This window comes from Protopterus annectens, chromosome 3.part1, assembly GCF_019279795.1.
Source record: "Protopterus annectens isolate FY-2018-M chromosome 3.part1, PAN1.0, whole genome shotgun sequence".
Taxonomy (NCBI): Eukaryota; Metazoa; Chordata; order Ceratodontiformes; family Protopteridae; genus Protopterus; species Protopterus annectens.
The window spans coordinates 439,363,892-439,381,587 of record NC_056732.1 but is presented as its reverse complement, the minus strand read 5'-3'; the positions used below and the strand labels follow the sequence as shown (position 1 = coordinate 439,381,587).

At 36.5% G+C, this 17,696-nt stretch overlaps 1 long non-coding RNA gene across 1 annotated transcript in view; it reads left to right on the top strand.

The window, feature by feature from the left end:
• Positions 1 to 9,970, top strand: part of LOC122798158 — a 216,836-nt gene extending 206,866 nt beyond the window's left edge. Inside the window, exons 3-4 of the long non-coding RNA XR_006364221.1 lie at positions 3,673 to 3,718; positions 9,933 to 9,970. This is a non-coding gene — a long non-coding RNA (uncharacterized LOC122798158). The remainder of the gene's footprint in view (positions 1 to 3,672; positions 3,719 to 9,932) is intronic.
• Positions 9,971 to 17,696: the final 7,726 nt, after the last annotated feature.

The window sequence follows — 17,696 nt, the reverse complement described above, 5'->3', positions numbered from 1 at the left end:
TTTTATCACATCTATCTTTCTTAGTATTTTGTTGATCTGTTCCTCTTCTATAGTCTTCTAACAGTGACACTTCTTGTCTTAATTGCTTTATAATTTTCTCTATTCGATATTTCCATGATGGTATTCAATTACTCCCCTTCCTTTCCCTCACTACTGTGTTCTTGTGGTAGAACTTTATCAGTTATTAATTTAGCTGCACAGTAATATATCCTATTTACTTCTGTTATATCGCATGGATCTCTATGGACAGTCCTAATTACTGTGTCCATTTTTTATCAGACTTCTGACTTTTTGGGTTTTATTAACCTTCTGCAATCAATTTCTTTCATTGATCTTGATATATCTGTCCATGTCTATTAAATCAAGCAATTCTTCTCTTAGCTCATTTTCTTCCAATCTGAAGGCACATCCCTTGTTTTCAAATTCCTATGGGCATTCTATAGAAGGTTCTATACCATCTTCCTGTGGCACAGTCTCATCAATTTCATCCTGTGCCTTCCGTTGCTCTATCATATTGTATGGTTTATTATATTCTTTATAATAATGGATGTATGGTGTTCCTTAAGTATGGGGCAATGTTTTATCTAGGTGATTTTTATGAATGTAATTGGCCTCTTTGATGTGATTGGTTGAGCTGGGAGGTGTGTAGGTTTTTTAATTGTTTTTAATGGCTGTATTGTGCACTTGCTGGGTCTGATGAAGTCCCCGAATAAGCAGGGACAGAAGCACTTATTTATAAGTGTTATTATTTATTTCTTTTTCAATTAAACATTATTTTTTCATTTGTGGATTCATTTGCTTCACCTGCATTTTCTGGAAAATCTGTTTCTGATTTGTTCAGTATTGAATACTGCACAATTTCTCAGTTGGCTGGTGTGGGATTCGAACCCACAAGCAGTGACTACAGTAATACTGAACATTTATATGAAAAATAAATTATCAGAGCACCGCCTTCTTTTACACTTTATTGATTCATGTTGTTTCAAATGTTGCATTTACACACATGGACAGGTGTCTAGGAGGTCTGTTAACTTACATGTTTACCCTATTCATTTATTGACTGCAATCTAGAGCACATTTCAGACAATGGCCAGACCACAACATTGTCTCTTAATCTGGATATACCACAACATTAAGTAATGGTTGGAAGCTATGCTGCACAGCACTGCATGCTTACTTGCTTTAACTTGCTTTATCAGTTCAGGTATGCACTAACAAATGAAAGTCTTTGAGGTCCCAGGTATTTCATATATGACTGTTAAGACTGCAATATCTGTAGTTACTTTATTTTATTTTCAAGTTTGCATTAATTTATTACTTTATTGATTTTCCTACATACCATGCACTTTCCATATCCTGTCCGAATGCCTTGCATGGGACTGGACATTGTAAGCCCTCTCTTCTGCAGCTGTGCTAAGAGAAGGAAACCATTATGCATAACAGTTTTGCACAGATTCAGCTTGTATATTTATAAATTACTAGAAAACATACTTAGATATCTGTGGGGTGTTCCCATCTTATGCCTCTTGGATCCAGGTATCCAAGGTTCCCATCTTCCTTCGATATAGGTCATCATAACAGTGATGACACCACTCAGCAGTGCAGGGGATACCAGCTGCACTGGTCAGGTTCCTGGCCAAACTGTCCAAGGCCTCAGACTTACACTTGAACCTGAGACTTCCTACATTGTAGGTCATGACCTGTCTAGCGGCTAGGACAGTGAAGGGAACTCATATATCTTCAGATATACTGCAAAGGTGCCTTTAAGTGTAGCACAGCTTTGCTGCGTGGGTTTGCATGGTGCTAAGCACTGCAGAACTACAACAATTAAATGCATCCAGTTTCTATTTTTTAGCTGTCTAGTGTATGTCTGATGTATAAGTGTGCAGTGCCAGGCATAGCTGAATAACACGGTGTATCATGCAAACAAGCACATAAAAATAAAAAATAAATAAAAAAATAGAAATTGAATGTATCCAGTTTCTATTTTTAGATGTCTGGCACATGTCTGATGTATAGTTGCGCAGAACTAAGCATAGCTAATAACATAGTACAAACAAGTACATAAATGTAAAAAATAAAATAAATCCAACTTGGTGTAATAAAATGTCTTGTAGACCTTTTGGTCAAGATTAACAGTCTGAAAGGTATGTGGGTATGCCATTGATCTTACATGGATTCACTATCTGTGTTGTTCTGACCTCCCTTAGGGGTGCACCACAGTTAATATGCATGGTGCACTGCCGAGGGAGAATCATAGCCGTCCACATGGATACATTCCATGTAGGCTCTACATGGAGCCTATATGGACTATATTGAATCCTGTGGATCGGTTTTAGTATAACAGTTCACGTTTAACCTGGTGGTTTTCTTATCTGTATTACAAAATCAGTAAAGATATGTTATAAATAATGAAGCCATTTGCAATTTGAAAGCAAGGACCAACTTTAATTCTTTTTTTCTTATAGAAAATAGCTCCGGTACATGAGAGCACTTTTGCAGGGACTTCCTTATGAAAATTGCCAGGAAGTGCACTGTGTAAATTCTGTCAAGTATAAATAGGACCCAGGAGACCTCACGGCCATCAATAATGTTAAATCAGCACAGGCAAAGCTCCAATTTATGACACATTGTATTTATACCCTTATATTGACACCAAAATTACATTTAGTTAATAAATCTTGGTTTCCAACTTTTCCAGTATGTCCACTGGTTTTGGTAGCGATCTTCCTATAATACTATAACAGTCAACCTTCATTCGGCATTTTGTTAAAAGCATTTATAAAGGCTTGTTTCGCTTCTTTAGGTGACTCAACTGAGTATTTAGTTCCATTCTCCTGGAATACTAAGGTAGAGGGTATCTCATTTGGAATTTGATCCTTTTTCTTGTCAAAATGCACAAAATGGTGACAGTTTCTGTTGATCTTGATTAATTGGATATGGTAAATCCTGGGCAAAAGTAATTTTATTCCCTTTCCATGTTAATGTTTTTTCTTTTAGCAGCTGTTAGAATTTTAAAAGCATCTTGGTAATTTAAAACTCTCATGTATACTTGCTTCCGTTTATCATGTGTTTGTGCTGGTCTAAGTGCCTGGAGTGCTCTCTCAGTGGTAATCTGGTTAGATTCTCCTTGGTTATCTAGAAGACAGATGATAATTTGATGTAAACTTCAATTAGTTTTGGTTGTTTGTACTTTTTGGGTACTCTTCATATCAAAATGTTATTTCTTCTACTTCTTCTTCCAGGTCTAGGATTTTTTGTTGTAGTTTTTTAGTAGTTTTAGTATTGGATTGTGATGTTTCTTATATCTGATTAATTTTTATTTCATTTTCTAGTGTTTTAGCTTCTGTTTTTCTCGAATCTGTCCGCTATTTGGTTCATTGTGTTTCCAAAATTCTACAGTTGGTCTGATTATTGTTGAATTGCTGTTTGTAATGGTTGTTGTAGCACTGTTTTGAAGTCTTCCAAGCCCAGAAAATTGTCTGTTTTGGTTTGTTTGTACCCTTTTGGCCTTCTGGTTGTCTGGTAGTTCTCGATTGTTTAGAAATAATTTCTTTTTCTGGAGTGGTTATCACTGAAAATTTAGATTTAGGTGATTGTATGTCCATGGTTTCTGCTTTATTTGCCATCCTGTATTTCCTTTTGATAATATATGGTTTCACTTCTTTGCAGCCCATTGTACCAGAGCTTCATCTTGAAAGTTGTCCGCACTTCGCAGGTAAGTTTCTACATGTTTATTTATTTATTTTTCCCCTCATCTTTTAAAGCTTACTGGTTAGCAAATGGTTAAGCTAACCTTTAAAACAATTTTGGAGCTTAGCTGACCGTGTTTGTGCTGGTTTAAGCATTGTGTCCCTGCCATTTTCGTCACAGCCATGCTGACATGGTGTTCACAGGTCAGCTGCCATTTTCCTCCCCAAGATAAAATATTCTGATACCTTGTATATAGCATATTTTTGGAATTATTAATGCAAATATGAACAAGCAATATTTGATGCCTGGAGGAGCAGTAGGAGATAACTACAGAAATGACTGGAGGTGCACTCGGCTGTAATGAGGTGTGTGTGTGTGTGTGTGTGTGTGTGTGTGTGTGTGTGTGTGTGTTTGTGAGGTCATGTGTTTTATGCAAGTGTAGGACATCAATGAGAGATGGGTCTTTAAATGACAGAATGCTAGTTATATGTCATCATGCAAGATTTTGTAAGAGTCAGAGGATAGGGAAAAAAAATTAAGCCAGTCTTGGTAGCTGAATTCTTTGGTCCAGTGATATATTTAGTTAGGAACCTCCAGGATCTTTCTAGATGAATGATATGTTTGCATAATTCTTACTAAAATGGGCATTATGTTTTATAACTGATCTGATCGGAGAAAAACTGTTATAGCTTCTTTTTTAATTTCTCCAAGTCTTTTGGGTTTCTAATACCATGATGGGAATGGACCCCATTCCTAAGTCAAAGTATGATTAAAGTTCATGAAATTAGTATTGTTTCAATCTTTGATGTCAGCCAGTAGTGCTCTTTGCAGCATCCGCAATGTGCCCAGTAATGACTCCTTCTGCAGTAGGTATGGAGCTACATATATTGGTAACCTATCTAAATGCAATTGTAAATTCTTTTTATAACACCCATTGCTCCTACTACAATTGGAACTGTCTGGGTATCTTTCTTCCACATTCCTCTCATTTCTGCCTGCAGATCCTGATATTTTATGATGTTGTGTCTCTCTCTACGCAAGACACTGTAGTCACTGGGTGTGGCAATTTCAATGATCAATGTTACTCTTGTCTTCTTTTCTTGGACCACTATATCCGTTTTTCTAGCATCTATCTTTTGAACTGTTGGTAATGGATGATCTCAAGTGATGTAGACTTCATTTCTATGATGCTTTTTGGCTCATGTTTCCAGTGTTTTTTGGCCACTTCAGTACCATAATGCTTGCATAATCTCCAGTGCAACAGTCTCACCACATTATTATGCCATTCAGTATATAGTACTTCTGCCATTAGTATGTCGCAACCAGCAATGAGGTGTGCAACTGTTTTCAATTTGGTTTTACAAAACCTACATTTGTCTGTTTCTCCCTCATGTTTAATGGACTTTATAAACCAACGTGTATGCAACCCACTATCTTGGGCCAATATCAACCTTTCATCTCTTGGTTTGAATTCATCTCTCTTTAACCACATGAGGTTCTTCCAGAAATTTTCTATACTTTAAACTATATTTATGCTTTTTCCACATTTCTTGTCTTCTCATCTGATCCTTCACCTTATATTCTTTTTTTGCTTTTGGCACATTCAGTTGCTACCTGATTTTTATCTGCTTCTGGTTTGATTTCCATTCCTGCTTGATGCCAATAAGCTTCTGCTAGATTAAACAGAGAAGTCATCTTAGGTTTATTGTCCTCATATTTCAAAACTTTCACTATGCTTGGGTCTTGTGAGGTCAGCAGATATATGTGGAGTCCCACGACTGCATTACATATAATCAATTTCAAGTAGGTCCATCCCTCCTTGAACGCAGAATATATAATCTTGGTATGCACTGATTTTTATAAATCATTTGGTGAGCATGAAGCATCCTTCTTGTTTTCCTATCTAATCTATCCAACACATTTTGGGGCCAGTCAATCACTCCAAAATTGTAAGTTAGGACAGGAAGCGCAAATTGGTTTATAGCTTGGATTTTGTTCCTAGATGTCAGTGCTGTTTTCAGGATTAATTTAAGTCTTCTGAAGTATTCCTTACTAAGTTGTATTCACATTTGTTCATGTTTTATTGCTGATCCGTCATCAATTCCCAAGTATTTATGCACTCCTTCTTGCTCAAGTTCTTTTATATCACATTCTTGTTCCAAACCAATGTTTTCCTGGAGTTGCAGTTTCCCTGCTTTAAATGTTTCTTTTGCACATTTATCAAGACCAAATCATCTGAAAAAGTTTTGACAACTTGCAGTTGTGCTTTCAGTTCCTCATCTGATGAGTTATACAGTTTTAAATCATTGACAAAGAGAAGGTGAGAAGTCTTTACACTTTGTTGTTTTCTAGGAGCCAGATTATAGCCATGGTCTAAGCTGTTGAGTAAACAGTTTAATGGATTAAGGGCAATGCAGAATAGCAGCAGTGACAGAGAGTCAACCTGCAATATCTCCCTTTGAATTTTTATCCCTAGGTTTTTCCACCTGTGCTGAAATTTTTAGTTTTGTTGTTTGCGATCATGCATAATAGATCCTGGTCTGTTCTAATATTGCTCATTGCTTTTATCACATCTATCTTTCTTAGTATTTTGTTGATCTGTTCCCTCTTCTATAGTCTTCTAACAGTGACACTTCTTGTCTTAATTGCTTTATAATTTTCTCTATTCGATATTTCCATGATGGTATTCAATTACTCCCCTTCCTTTCCCTCACTACTGTGTTCTTGTGGTAGAACTTTATCAGTTATTAATTTAGCTGCACAGTAATATATCCTATTTACTTCTGTTATATCGCATGGATCTCTATGGACAGTCCTAATTACTGTGTCCATTTTTTATCAGACTTCTGACTTTTGGGTTTTATTAACCTTCTGCAATCAATTTCTTTCATTGATCTTGATATATCTGTCCATGTCTATTAAATCAAGCAATTCTTCTCTTAGCTCATTTTCTTCCAATCTGAAGGCACATCCCTTGTTTTCAAATTCCTATGGGCATTCTATAGAAGGTTCTATACCATCTTCCTGTGGCACAGTCTCATCAATTTCATCCTGTGCCTTCCGTTGCTCTATCATATTGTATGGTTTATTATATTCTTTATAATAATGGATGTATGGTGTTCCTTAAGTATGGGGCGATGTTTTATCTAGGTGATTTTTATGAATGTAATTGGCCTCTTTGATGTGATTGGTTGAGCTGGGAGGTGTGTAGGTTTTTTAATTGTTTTTAATGGCTGTATTGTGCACTTGCTGGGTCTGATGAAGTCCCCGAATAAGCAGGGACAGAAGCACTTATTTATAAGTGTTATTATTTATTTCTTTTTCAATTAAACATTATTTTTTCATTTGTGGATTCATTTGCTTCACCTGCATTTTCTGGAAAATCTGTTTCTGATTTGTTCAGTATTGAATACTGCACAATTTCTCAGTTGGCTGGTGTGGGATTCGAACCCACAAGCAGTGACTACAGTAATACTGAACATTTATATGAAAAAATAAATTATCAGAGCACCGCCTTCTTTTACACTTTATTGATTCATGTTGTTTCAAATGTTGCATTTACACACATGGACAGGTGTCTAGGAGGTCTGTTAACTTACATGTTTACCCTATTCATTTATTGACTGCAATCTAGAGCACATTTCAGACAATGGCCAGACCACAACATTGTCTCTTAATCTGGATATACCACAACATTAAGTAATGGTTGGAAGCTATGCTGCACAGCACTGCATGCTTACTTGCTTTAACTTGCTTTATCAGTTCAGGTATGCACTAACAAATGAAAGTCTTTGAGGTCCCAGGTATTTCATATATGACTGTTAAGACTGCAATATCTGTAGTTACTTTATTTTATTTTCAAGTTTGCATTAATTTATTACTTTATTGATTTTCCTACATACCATGCACTTTCCATATCCTGTCCGAATGCCTTGCATGGGACTGGACATTGTAAGCCCTCTCTTCTGCAGCTGTGCTAAGAGAAGGAAACCATTATGCATAACAGTTTTGCACAGATTCAGCTTGTATATTTATAAATTACTAGAAAACATACTTAGATATCTGTGGGGTGTTCCCATCTTATGCCTCTTGGATCCAGGTATCCAAGGTTCCCATCTTCCTTCGATATAGGTCATCATAACAGTGATGACACCACTCAGCAGTGCAGGGGATACCAGCTGCACTGGTCAGGTTCCTGGCCAAACTGTCCAAGGCCTCAGACTTACACTTGAACCTGAGACTTCCTACATTGTAGGTCATGACCTGTCTAGCGGCTAGGACAGTGAAGGGAACTCATATATCTTCAGATATACTGCAAAGGTGCCTTTAAGTGTAGCACAGCTTTGCTGCGTGGGTTTGCATGGTGCTAAGCACTGCAGAACTACAACAATTAAATGCATCCAGTTTCTATTTTTTAGCTGTCTAGTGTATGTCTGATGTATAAGTGTGCAGTGCCAGGCATAGCTGAATAACACGGTGTATCATGCAAACAAGCACATAAAAATAAAAAATAAATAAAAAATAGAAATTGAATGTATCCAGTTTCTATTTTTAGATGTCTGGCACATGTCTGATGTATAGTTGCGCAGAACTAAGCATAGCTAATAACATAGTACAAACAAGTACATAAATGTAAAAATAAAATAAATCCAACTTGGTGTAATAAAATGTCTTGTAGACCTTTTGGTCAAGATTAACAGTCTGAAAGGTATGTGGGTATGCCATTGATCTTACATGGATTCACTATCTGTGTTGTTCTGACCTCCTTAGGGGTGCACCACAGTTAATATGCATGGTGCACTGCCGAGGGAGAATCATAGCCGTCCACATGGATACATTCCATGTAGGCTCTACATGGAGCCTATATGGACTATATTGAATCCTGTGGATCGGTTTTAGTATAACAGTTCACGTTTAACCTGGTGGTTTTCTTATCTGTATTACAAAATCAGTAAAGATATGTTATAAATAATGAAGCCATTTGCAATTTGAAAGCAAGGACCAACTTTAATTCTTTTTTTCTTATAGAAAATAGCTCCGGTACATGAGAGCACTTTTGCAGGGACTTCCTTATGAAAATTGCCAGGAAGTGCACTGTGTAAATTCTGTCAAGTATAAATAGGACCCAGGAGACCTCACGGCCATCAATAATGTTAAATCAGCACAGGCAAAGCTCCAATTTATGACACATTGTATTTATACCCTTATATTGACACCAAAATTACATTTAGTTAATAAATCTTGGTTTCCAACTTTTCCAGTATGTCCACTGGTTTTTGGTAAGCGATCTTCCTATAATACTATAACAGTCAACCTTCATTCGGGCATTTTGTTAAAAGCATTTATAAAGGCTTGTTTCGCTTCTTTAGGTGACTCAACTGAGTATTTAGTTCCATTCTCCTGGAATACTAAGGTAGAGGGGTATCTCATTTGGAATTTGATCCTTTTTCTTGTCAAAAATGCACAAAATGGTGACAGTTTCTGTTGATCTTGATTAATTGGATATGGTAAATCCTGGGCAAAAGTAATTTTATTCCCTTTCCATGTTAATGTTTTTTCTTTTTAGCAGCTGTTAGAATTTTAAAAGCATCTTGGTAATTTAAAACTCTCATGTATACTTGCTTCCGTTTATCATGTGTTTGTGCTGGTCTAAGTGCCTGGAGTGCTCTCTCAGTGGTAATCTGGTTAGATTCTCCTTGGTTATCTAGAAGACAGATGATAATTTGATGTAAACTTCAATTAGTTTTGGTTGTTTGTACTTTTTTTGGGTACTGTTCATATCAAAATGTTATTTCTTCTACTTCTTCTTCCAGGTCTAGGATTTTTGTTGTAGTTTTTTAGTAGTTTTAGTATTGGATTGTGATGTTTCTTATATCTGATTAATTTTTATTTCATTTTCTAGTGTTTTAGCTTCTGTTTTTTTCTAATCTGTCCGCTATTTGGTTCATTGTGTTTCCAAAATTCTACAGTTGGTCTGATTATTGTTGAATTGCTGTTTGTAATGGTTGTTGTAGCACTGTTTTGAAGTCTTCCAAGCCCAGAAAATTGTCTGTTTTGGTTTGTTTGTACCCTTTTGGCCTTCTGGTTGTCTGGTAGTTCTCGATTGTTTAGAAATAATTTCTTTTTCTGGAGTGGTTATCACTGAAAATTTAGATTTAGGTGATTGTATGTCCATGGTTTCTGCTTTATTTGCCATCCTGTATTTCCTTTTGATAATATATGGTTTCACTTCTTTGCAGCCCATTGTACCAGAGCTTCATCTTGAAAGTTGTCCGCGACTGCAGGTAAGTTTCTACATGTTTATTTATTTATTTTTCCCCTCATCTTTTAAAGCTTACTGGTTAGCAAATGGTTAAGCTAACCTTTAAAACAATTTTGGAGCTTAGCTGACCGTGTTTGTGCTGGTTTAAGCATTGTGTCCCTGCCATTTTCGTCACAGCCATGCTGACATGGTGTTCACAGGTCAGCTGCCATTTTCCTCCCCAAGATAAAATATTCTGATACCTTGTATATAGCATATTTTTGGAATTATTAATGCAAATATGAACAAGCAATATTTGATGCCTGGAGGAGCAGTAGGAGATAACTACAGAAATGACTGGAGGTGCACTCGGCTGTAATGAGGTGTGTGTGTGTGTGTGTGTGTGTGTGTGTGTGTGTGTGTGTGTGTGTTTGTGAGGTCATGTGTTTTATGCAAGTGTAGGACATCAATGAGAGATGGGTCTTTAAATGACAGAATGCTAGTTATATGTCATCATGCAAGATTTTGTAAGAGTCAGAGGATAGGGAAAAAAAATTAAGCCAGTCTTGGTAGCTGAATTCTTTGGTCCAGTGATATATTTAGTTAGGAACCTCCAGGATCTTTCTAGATGAATGATATGTTTGCATAATTCTTACTAAAATGGGCATTATGTTTTATAACTGATCTGATCGGAGAAAAACTGTTATAGCTTCTTTTTAATTTCTCCAAGTCTTTTGGGTTTCTAATACCATGATGGGAATGGACCCCATTCCTAAGTCAAAGTATGATTAAAGTTCATGAAATTAGTATTGTTTCAATCTTTGATGTCAGCCAGTAGTGCTCTTTGCAGCATCCGCAATGTGCCCAGTAATGACTCCTTCTGCAGTAGGTATGGAGCTACATATATTGGTAACCTATCTAAATGCAATTGTAAATTCTTTTTATAACACCCATTGCTCCTACTACAATTGGAACTGTCTGGGTATCTTTCTTCCACATTCCTCTCATTTCTGCCTGCAGATCCTGATATTTTATGATGTTGTGTCTCTCTCACGAAGACACTGTAGTCACTGGGTGTGGCAATTTCAATGATCAATGTTACTCTTGTCTTCTTTTCTTGGACCACTATATCCGTTTTTCTAGCATCTATCTTTTGAACTGTTGGTAATGGATGATCTCAAGTGATGTAGACTTCATTTCTATGATGCTTTTGGCTCATGTTTCCAGTGTTTTTTGGCCACTTCAGTACCATAATGCTTGCATAATCTCCAGTGCAACAGTCTCACCACATTATTATGCCATTCAGTATATAGTACTTCTGCCATTAGTATGTCGCAACCAGCAATGAGGTGTGCAACTGTTTTCAATTTGGTTTTACAAAACCTACATTTGTCTGTTTCTCCCTCATGTTTAATGGACTTTATAAACCAACGTGTATGCAACCCACTATCTTGGGCCAATATCAACCTTTCATCTCTTGGTTTGAATTCATCTCTCTTTAACCACATGAGGTTCTTCCAGAAATTTTCTATACTTTAAACTATATTTATGCTTTTTCCACATTTCTTGTCTTCTCATCTGATCCTTCACCTTATATTCTTTTTTTTGCTTTTTGGCACATTCAGTTGCTACCTGATTTTTATCTGCTTCTGGTTTGATTTCCATTCCTGCTTGATGCCAATAAGCTTCTGCTAGATTAAACAGAGAAGTCATCTTAGGTTTATTGTCCTCATATTTCAAAACTTTCACTATGCTTGGGTCTTGTGAGGTCAGCAGATATATGTGGAGTCCCACGACTGCATTACATATAATCAATTTCAAGTAGGTCCATCCCTCCTTCGGAACGCAGAATATATAATCTTGGTATGCACTGATTTTTATAAATCATTTGGTGAGCATGAAGCATCCTTCTTGTTTTCCTATCTAATCTATCCAACACATTTTGGGGCCAGTCAATCACTCCAAAATTGTAAGTTAGGACAGGAAGCGCAAATTGGTTTATAGCTTGGATTTTGTTCCTAGATGTCAGTGCTGTTTTCAGGATTAATTTAAGTCTTCTGAAGTATTCCTTACTAAGTTGTATTCACATTTGTTCATGTTTTATTGCTGATCCGTCATCAATTCCCAAGTATTTATGCACTCCTTCTTGCTCAAGTTCTTTTATATCACATTCTTGTTCCAAACCAATGTTTTCCTGGAGTTGCAGTTTCCCTGCTTTAAATGTTTCTTTTGCACATTTATCAAGACCAAATCATCTGAAAAAGTTTTGACAACTTGCAGTTGTGCTTTCAGTTCCTCATCTGATGAGTTATACAGTTTTAAATCATTGACAAAGAGAAGGTGAGAAGTCTTTACACTTTGTTGTTTTCTAGGAGCCAGATTATAGCCATGGTCTAAGCTGTTGAGTAAACAGTTTAATGGATTAAGGGCAATGCAGAATAGCAGCAGTGACAGAGAGTCAACCTGCAATATCTCCCTTTGAATTTTTATCCCTAGGTTTTTCCACCTGTGCTGAAATTTTTAGTTTTGTTGTTTGCGATCATGCATAATAGATCCTGGTCTGTTCTAATATTGCTCATTGCTTTTATCACATCTATCTTTCTTAGTATTTTGTTGATCTGTTCCCTCTTCTATAGTCTTCTAACAGTGACACTTCTTGTCTTAATTGCTTTATAATTTTCTCTATTCGATATTTCCATGATGGTATTCAATTACTCCCCTTCCTTTCCCTCACTACTGTGTTCTTGTGGTAGAACTTTATCAGTTATTAATTTAGCTGCACAGTAATATATCCTATTTACTTCTGTTATATCGCATGGATCTCTATGGACAGTCCTAATTACTGTGTCCATTTTTTATCAGACTTCTGACTTTTTGGGTTTTATTAACCTTCTGCAATCAATTTCTTTCATTGATCTTGATATATCTGTCCATGTCTATTAAATCAAGCAATTCTTCTCTTAGCTCATTTTCTTCCAATCTGAAGGCACATCCCTTGTTTTCAAATTCCTATGGGCATTCTATAGAAGGTTCTATACCATCTTCCTGTGGCACAGTCTCATCAATTTCATCCTGTGCCTTCCGTTGCTCTATCATATTGTATGGTTTATTATATTCTTTATAATAATGGATGTATGGTGTTCCTTAAGTATGGGGCGATGTTTTATCTAGGTGATTTTTATGAATGTAATTGGCCTCTTTGATGTGATTGGTTGAGCTGGGAGGTGTGTAGGTTTTTTAATTGTTTTTAATGGCTGTATTGTGCACTTGCTGGGTCTGATGAAGTCCCCGAATAAGCAGGGACAGAAGCACTTATTTATAAGTGTTATTATTTATTTCTTTTCAATTAAACATTATTTTTCATTTGTGGATTCATTTGCTTCACCTGCATTTTCTGGAAAATCTGTTTCTGATTTGTTCAGTATTGAATACTGCACAATTTCTCAGTTGGCTGGTGTGGGATTCGAACCCACAAGCAGTGACTACAGTAATACTGAACATTTATATGAAAAATAAATTATCAGAGCACCGCCTTCTTTTACACTTTATTGATTCATGTTGTTTCAAATGTTGCATTTACACACATGGACAGGTGTCTAGGAGGTCTGTTAACTTACATGTTTACCCTATTCATTTATTGACTGCAGTCTAGAGCACATTTCAGACAATGGCCAGACCACAACATTGTCTCTTAATCTGGATATACCACAACATTAAGTAATGGTTGGAAGCTATGCTGCACAGCACTGCATGCTTACTTGCTTTAACTTGCTTTATCAGTTCAGGTATGCACTAACAAATGAAAGTCTTTGAGGTCCCAGGTATTTCATATATGACTGTTAAGACTGCAATATCTGTAGTTACTTTATTTTATTTTCAAGTTTGCATTAATTTATTACTTTATTGATTTTCCTACATACCATGCACTTTCCATATCCTGTCCGAATGCCTTGCATGGGACTGGACATTGTAAGCCCTAACTTCTGCAGCTGTGCTAAGAGAAGGAAACCATTATGCATAACAGTTTTGCACAGATTCAGCTTGTATATTTATAAATTACTAGAAAACATACTTAGATATCTGTGGGGTGTTCCCATCTTATGCCTCTTGGATCCAGGTATCCAAGGTTCCCATCTTCCTTCGATATAGGTCATCATAACAGTGATGACACCACTCAGCAGTGCAGGGGATACCAGCTGCACTGGTCAGGTTCCTGGCCAAACTGTCCAAGGCCTCAGACTTACACTTGAACCTGAGACTTCCTACATTGTAGGTCATGACCTGTCTAGCGGCTAGGACAGTGAAGGGAACTCATATATCTTCAGATATACTGCAAAGGTGCCTTTAAGTGTAGCACAGCTTTGCTGCGTGGGTTTGCATGGTGCTAAGCACTGCAGAACTACAACAATTAAATGCATCCAGTTTCTATTTTTTAGCTGTCTAGTGTATGTCTGATGTATAAGTGTGCAGTGCCAGGCATAGCTGAATAACACGGTGTATCATGCAAACAAGCACATAAAAATAAAAAATAAATAAAAAAATAGAAATTGAATGTATCCAGTTTCTATTTTTAGATGTCTGGCACATGTCTGATGTATAGTTGCGCAGAACTAAGCATAGCTAATAACATAGTACAAACAAGTACATAAATGTAAAAAATAAAATAAATCCAACTTGGTGTAATAAAATGTCTTGTAGACCTTTTGGTCAAGATTAACAGTCTGAAAGGTATGTGGGTATGCCATTGATCTTACATGGATTCACTATCTGTGTTGTTCTGACCTCCCTTAGGGGTGCACCACAGTTAATATGCATGGTGCACTGCCGAGGGAGAATCATAGCCGTCCACATGGATACATTCCATGTAGGCTCTACATGGAGCCTATATGGACTATATTGAATCCTGTGGATCGGTTTTAGTATAACAGTTCACGTTTAACCTGGTGGTTTTCTTATCTGTATTACAAAATCAGTAAAGATATGTTATAAATAATGAAGCCATTTGCAATTTGAAAGCAAGGACCAACTTTAATTCTTTTTTCTTATAGAAAATAGCTCCGGTACATGAGAGCACTTTTGCAGGGACTTCCTTATGAAAATTGCCAGGAAGTGCACTGTGTAAATTCTGTCAAGTATAAATAGGACCCAGGAGACCTCACGGCCATCAATAATGTTAAATCAGCACAGGCAAAGCTCCAATTTATGACACATTGTATTTATACCCTTATATTGACACCAAAATTACATTTAGTTAATAAATCTTGGTTTCCAACTTTTCCAGTATGTCCACTGGTTTTTGGTAGCGATCTTCCTATAATACTATAACAGTCAACCTTCATTCGGGCATTTTGTTAAAAGCATTTATAAAGGCTTGTTTCGCTTCTTTAGGTGACTCAACTGAGTATTTAGTTCCATTCTCCTGGAATACTAAGGTAGAGGGGTATCTCATTTGGAATTTGATCCTTTTTCTTGTCAAAAATGCACAAAATGGTGACAGTTTCTGTTGATCTTGATTAATTGGATATGGTAAATCCTGGGCAAAAGTAATTTTATTCCCTTTCCATGTTAATGTTTTTTCTTTTTAGCAGCTGTTAGAATTTTAAAAGCATCTTGGTAATTTAAAACTCTCATGTATACTTGCTTCCGTTTATCATGTGTTTGTGCTGGTCTAAGTGCCTGGAGTGCTCTCTCAGTGGTAATCTGGTTAGATTCTCCTTGGTTATCTAGAAGACAGATGATAATTTGATGTAAACTTCAATTAGTTTTGGTTGTTTGTACTTTTTTTTGGGTACTCTTCATATCAAAATGTTATTTCTTCTACTTCTTCTTCCAGGTCTAGGATTTTTTGTTGTAGTTTTTTAGTAGTTTTAGTATTGGATTGTGATGTTTCTTATATCTGATTAATTTTTATTTCATTTTCTAGTGTTTTAGCTTCTGTTTTTTTCTAATCTGTCCGCTATTTGGTTCATTGTGTTTCCAAAATTCTACAGTTGGTCTGATTATTGTTGAATTGCTGTTTGTAATGGTTGTTGTAGCACTGTTTTGAAGTCTTCCAAGCCCAGAAAATTGTCTGTTTTGGTTTGTTTGTACCCTTTTGGCCTTCTGGTTGTCTGGTAGTTCTCGATTGTTTAGAAATAATTTCTTTTTCTGGAGTGGTTATCACTGAAAATTTAGATTTAGGTGATTGTATGTCCATGGTTTCTGCTTTATTTGCCATCCTGTATTTCCTTTTGATAATATATGGTTTCACTTCTTTGCAGCCCATTGTACCAGAGCTTCATCTTGAAAGTTGTCCGCACTCGCAGGTAAGTTTCTACATGTTTATTTATTTATTTTTCCCCTCATCTTTTAAAGCTTACTGGTTAGCAAATGGTTAAGCTAACCTTTAAAACAATTTTGGAGCTTAGCTGACCGTGTTTGTGCTGGTTTAAGCATTGTGTCCCTGCCATTTTCGTCACAGCCATGCTGACATGGTGTTCACAGGTCAGCTGCCATTTTCCTCCCCAAGATAAAATATTCTGATACCTTGTATATAGCATATTTTTGGAATTATTAATGCAAATATGAACAAGCAATATTTGATGCCTGGAGGAGCAGTAGGAGATAACTACAGAAATGACTGGAGGTGCACTCGGCTGTAATGAGGTGTGTGTGTGTGTGTGTGTGTGTGTGTGTGTGTGTGTGTTTGTGAGGTCATGTGTTTTATGCAAGTGTAGGACATCAATGAGGGATGGGTCTTTAAATGACAGAATGCTAGTTATATGTCATCATGCAAGATTTTGTAAGAGTCAGAGGATAGGGAAAAAAAATTAAGCCAGTCTTGGTAGCTGAATTCTTTGGTCCAGTGATATATTTAGTTAGGAACCTCCAGGATCTTTCTAGATGAATGATATGTTTGCATAATTCTTACTAAAATGGGCATTATGTTTTATAACTGATCTGATCGGAGAAAAACTGTTATAGCTTCTTTTTAATTTCTCCAAGTCTTTTGGGTTTCTAATACCATGATGGGAATGGACCCCATTCCTAAGTCAAAGTATGATTAAAGTTCATGAAATTAGTATTGTTTCAATCTTTGATGTCAGCCAGTAGTGCTCTTTGCAGCATCCGCAATGTGCCCAGTAATGACTCCTTCTGCAGTAGGTATGGAGCTACATATATTGGTAACCTATCTAAATGCAATTGTAAATTCTTTTATAACACCCATTGCTCCTACTACAATTGGAACTGTCTGGGTATCTTTCTTCCACATTCCTCTCATTTCTGCCTGCAGATCCTGATATTTTATGATGTTGTGTCTCTCTCTACGCAAGACACTGTAGTCACTGGGTGTGGCAATTTCAATGATCAATGTTACTCTTGTCTTCTTTTCTTGGACCACTATATCCGTTTTTCTAGCATCTATCTTTTGAACTGTTGGTAATGGATGATCTCAAGTGATGTAGACTTCATTTCTATGATGCTTTTTGGCTCATGTTTCCAGTGTTTTTTGGCCACTTCAGTACCATAATGCTTGCATAATCTCCAGTGCAACAGTCTCACCACATTATTATGCCATTCAGTATATAGTACTTCTGCCATTAGTATGTCGCAACCAGCAATGAGGTGTGCAACTGTTTTCAATTTGGTTTTACAAAACCTACATTTGTCTGTTTCTCCCTCATGTTTAATGGACTTTATAAACCAACGTGTATGCAACCCACTATCTTGGGCCAATATCAACCTTTCATCTCTTGGTTTGAATTCATCTCTCTTTAACCAC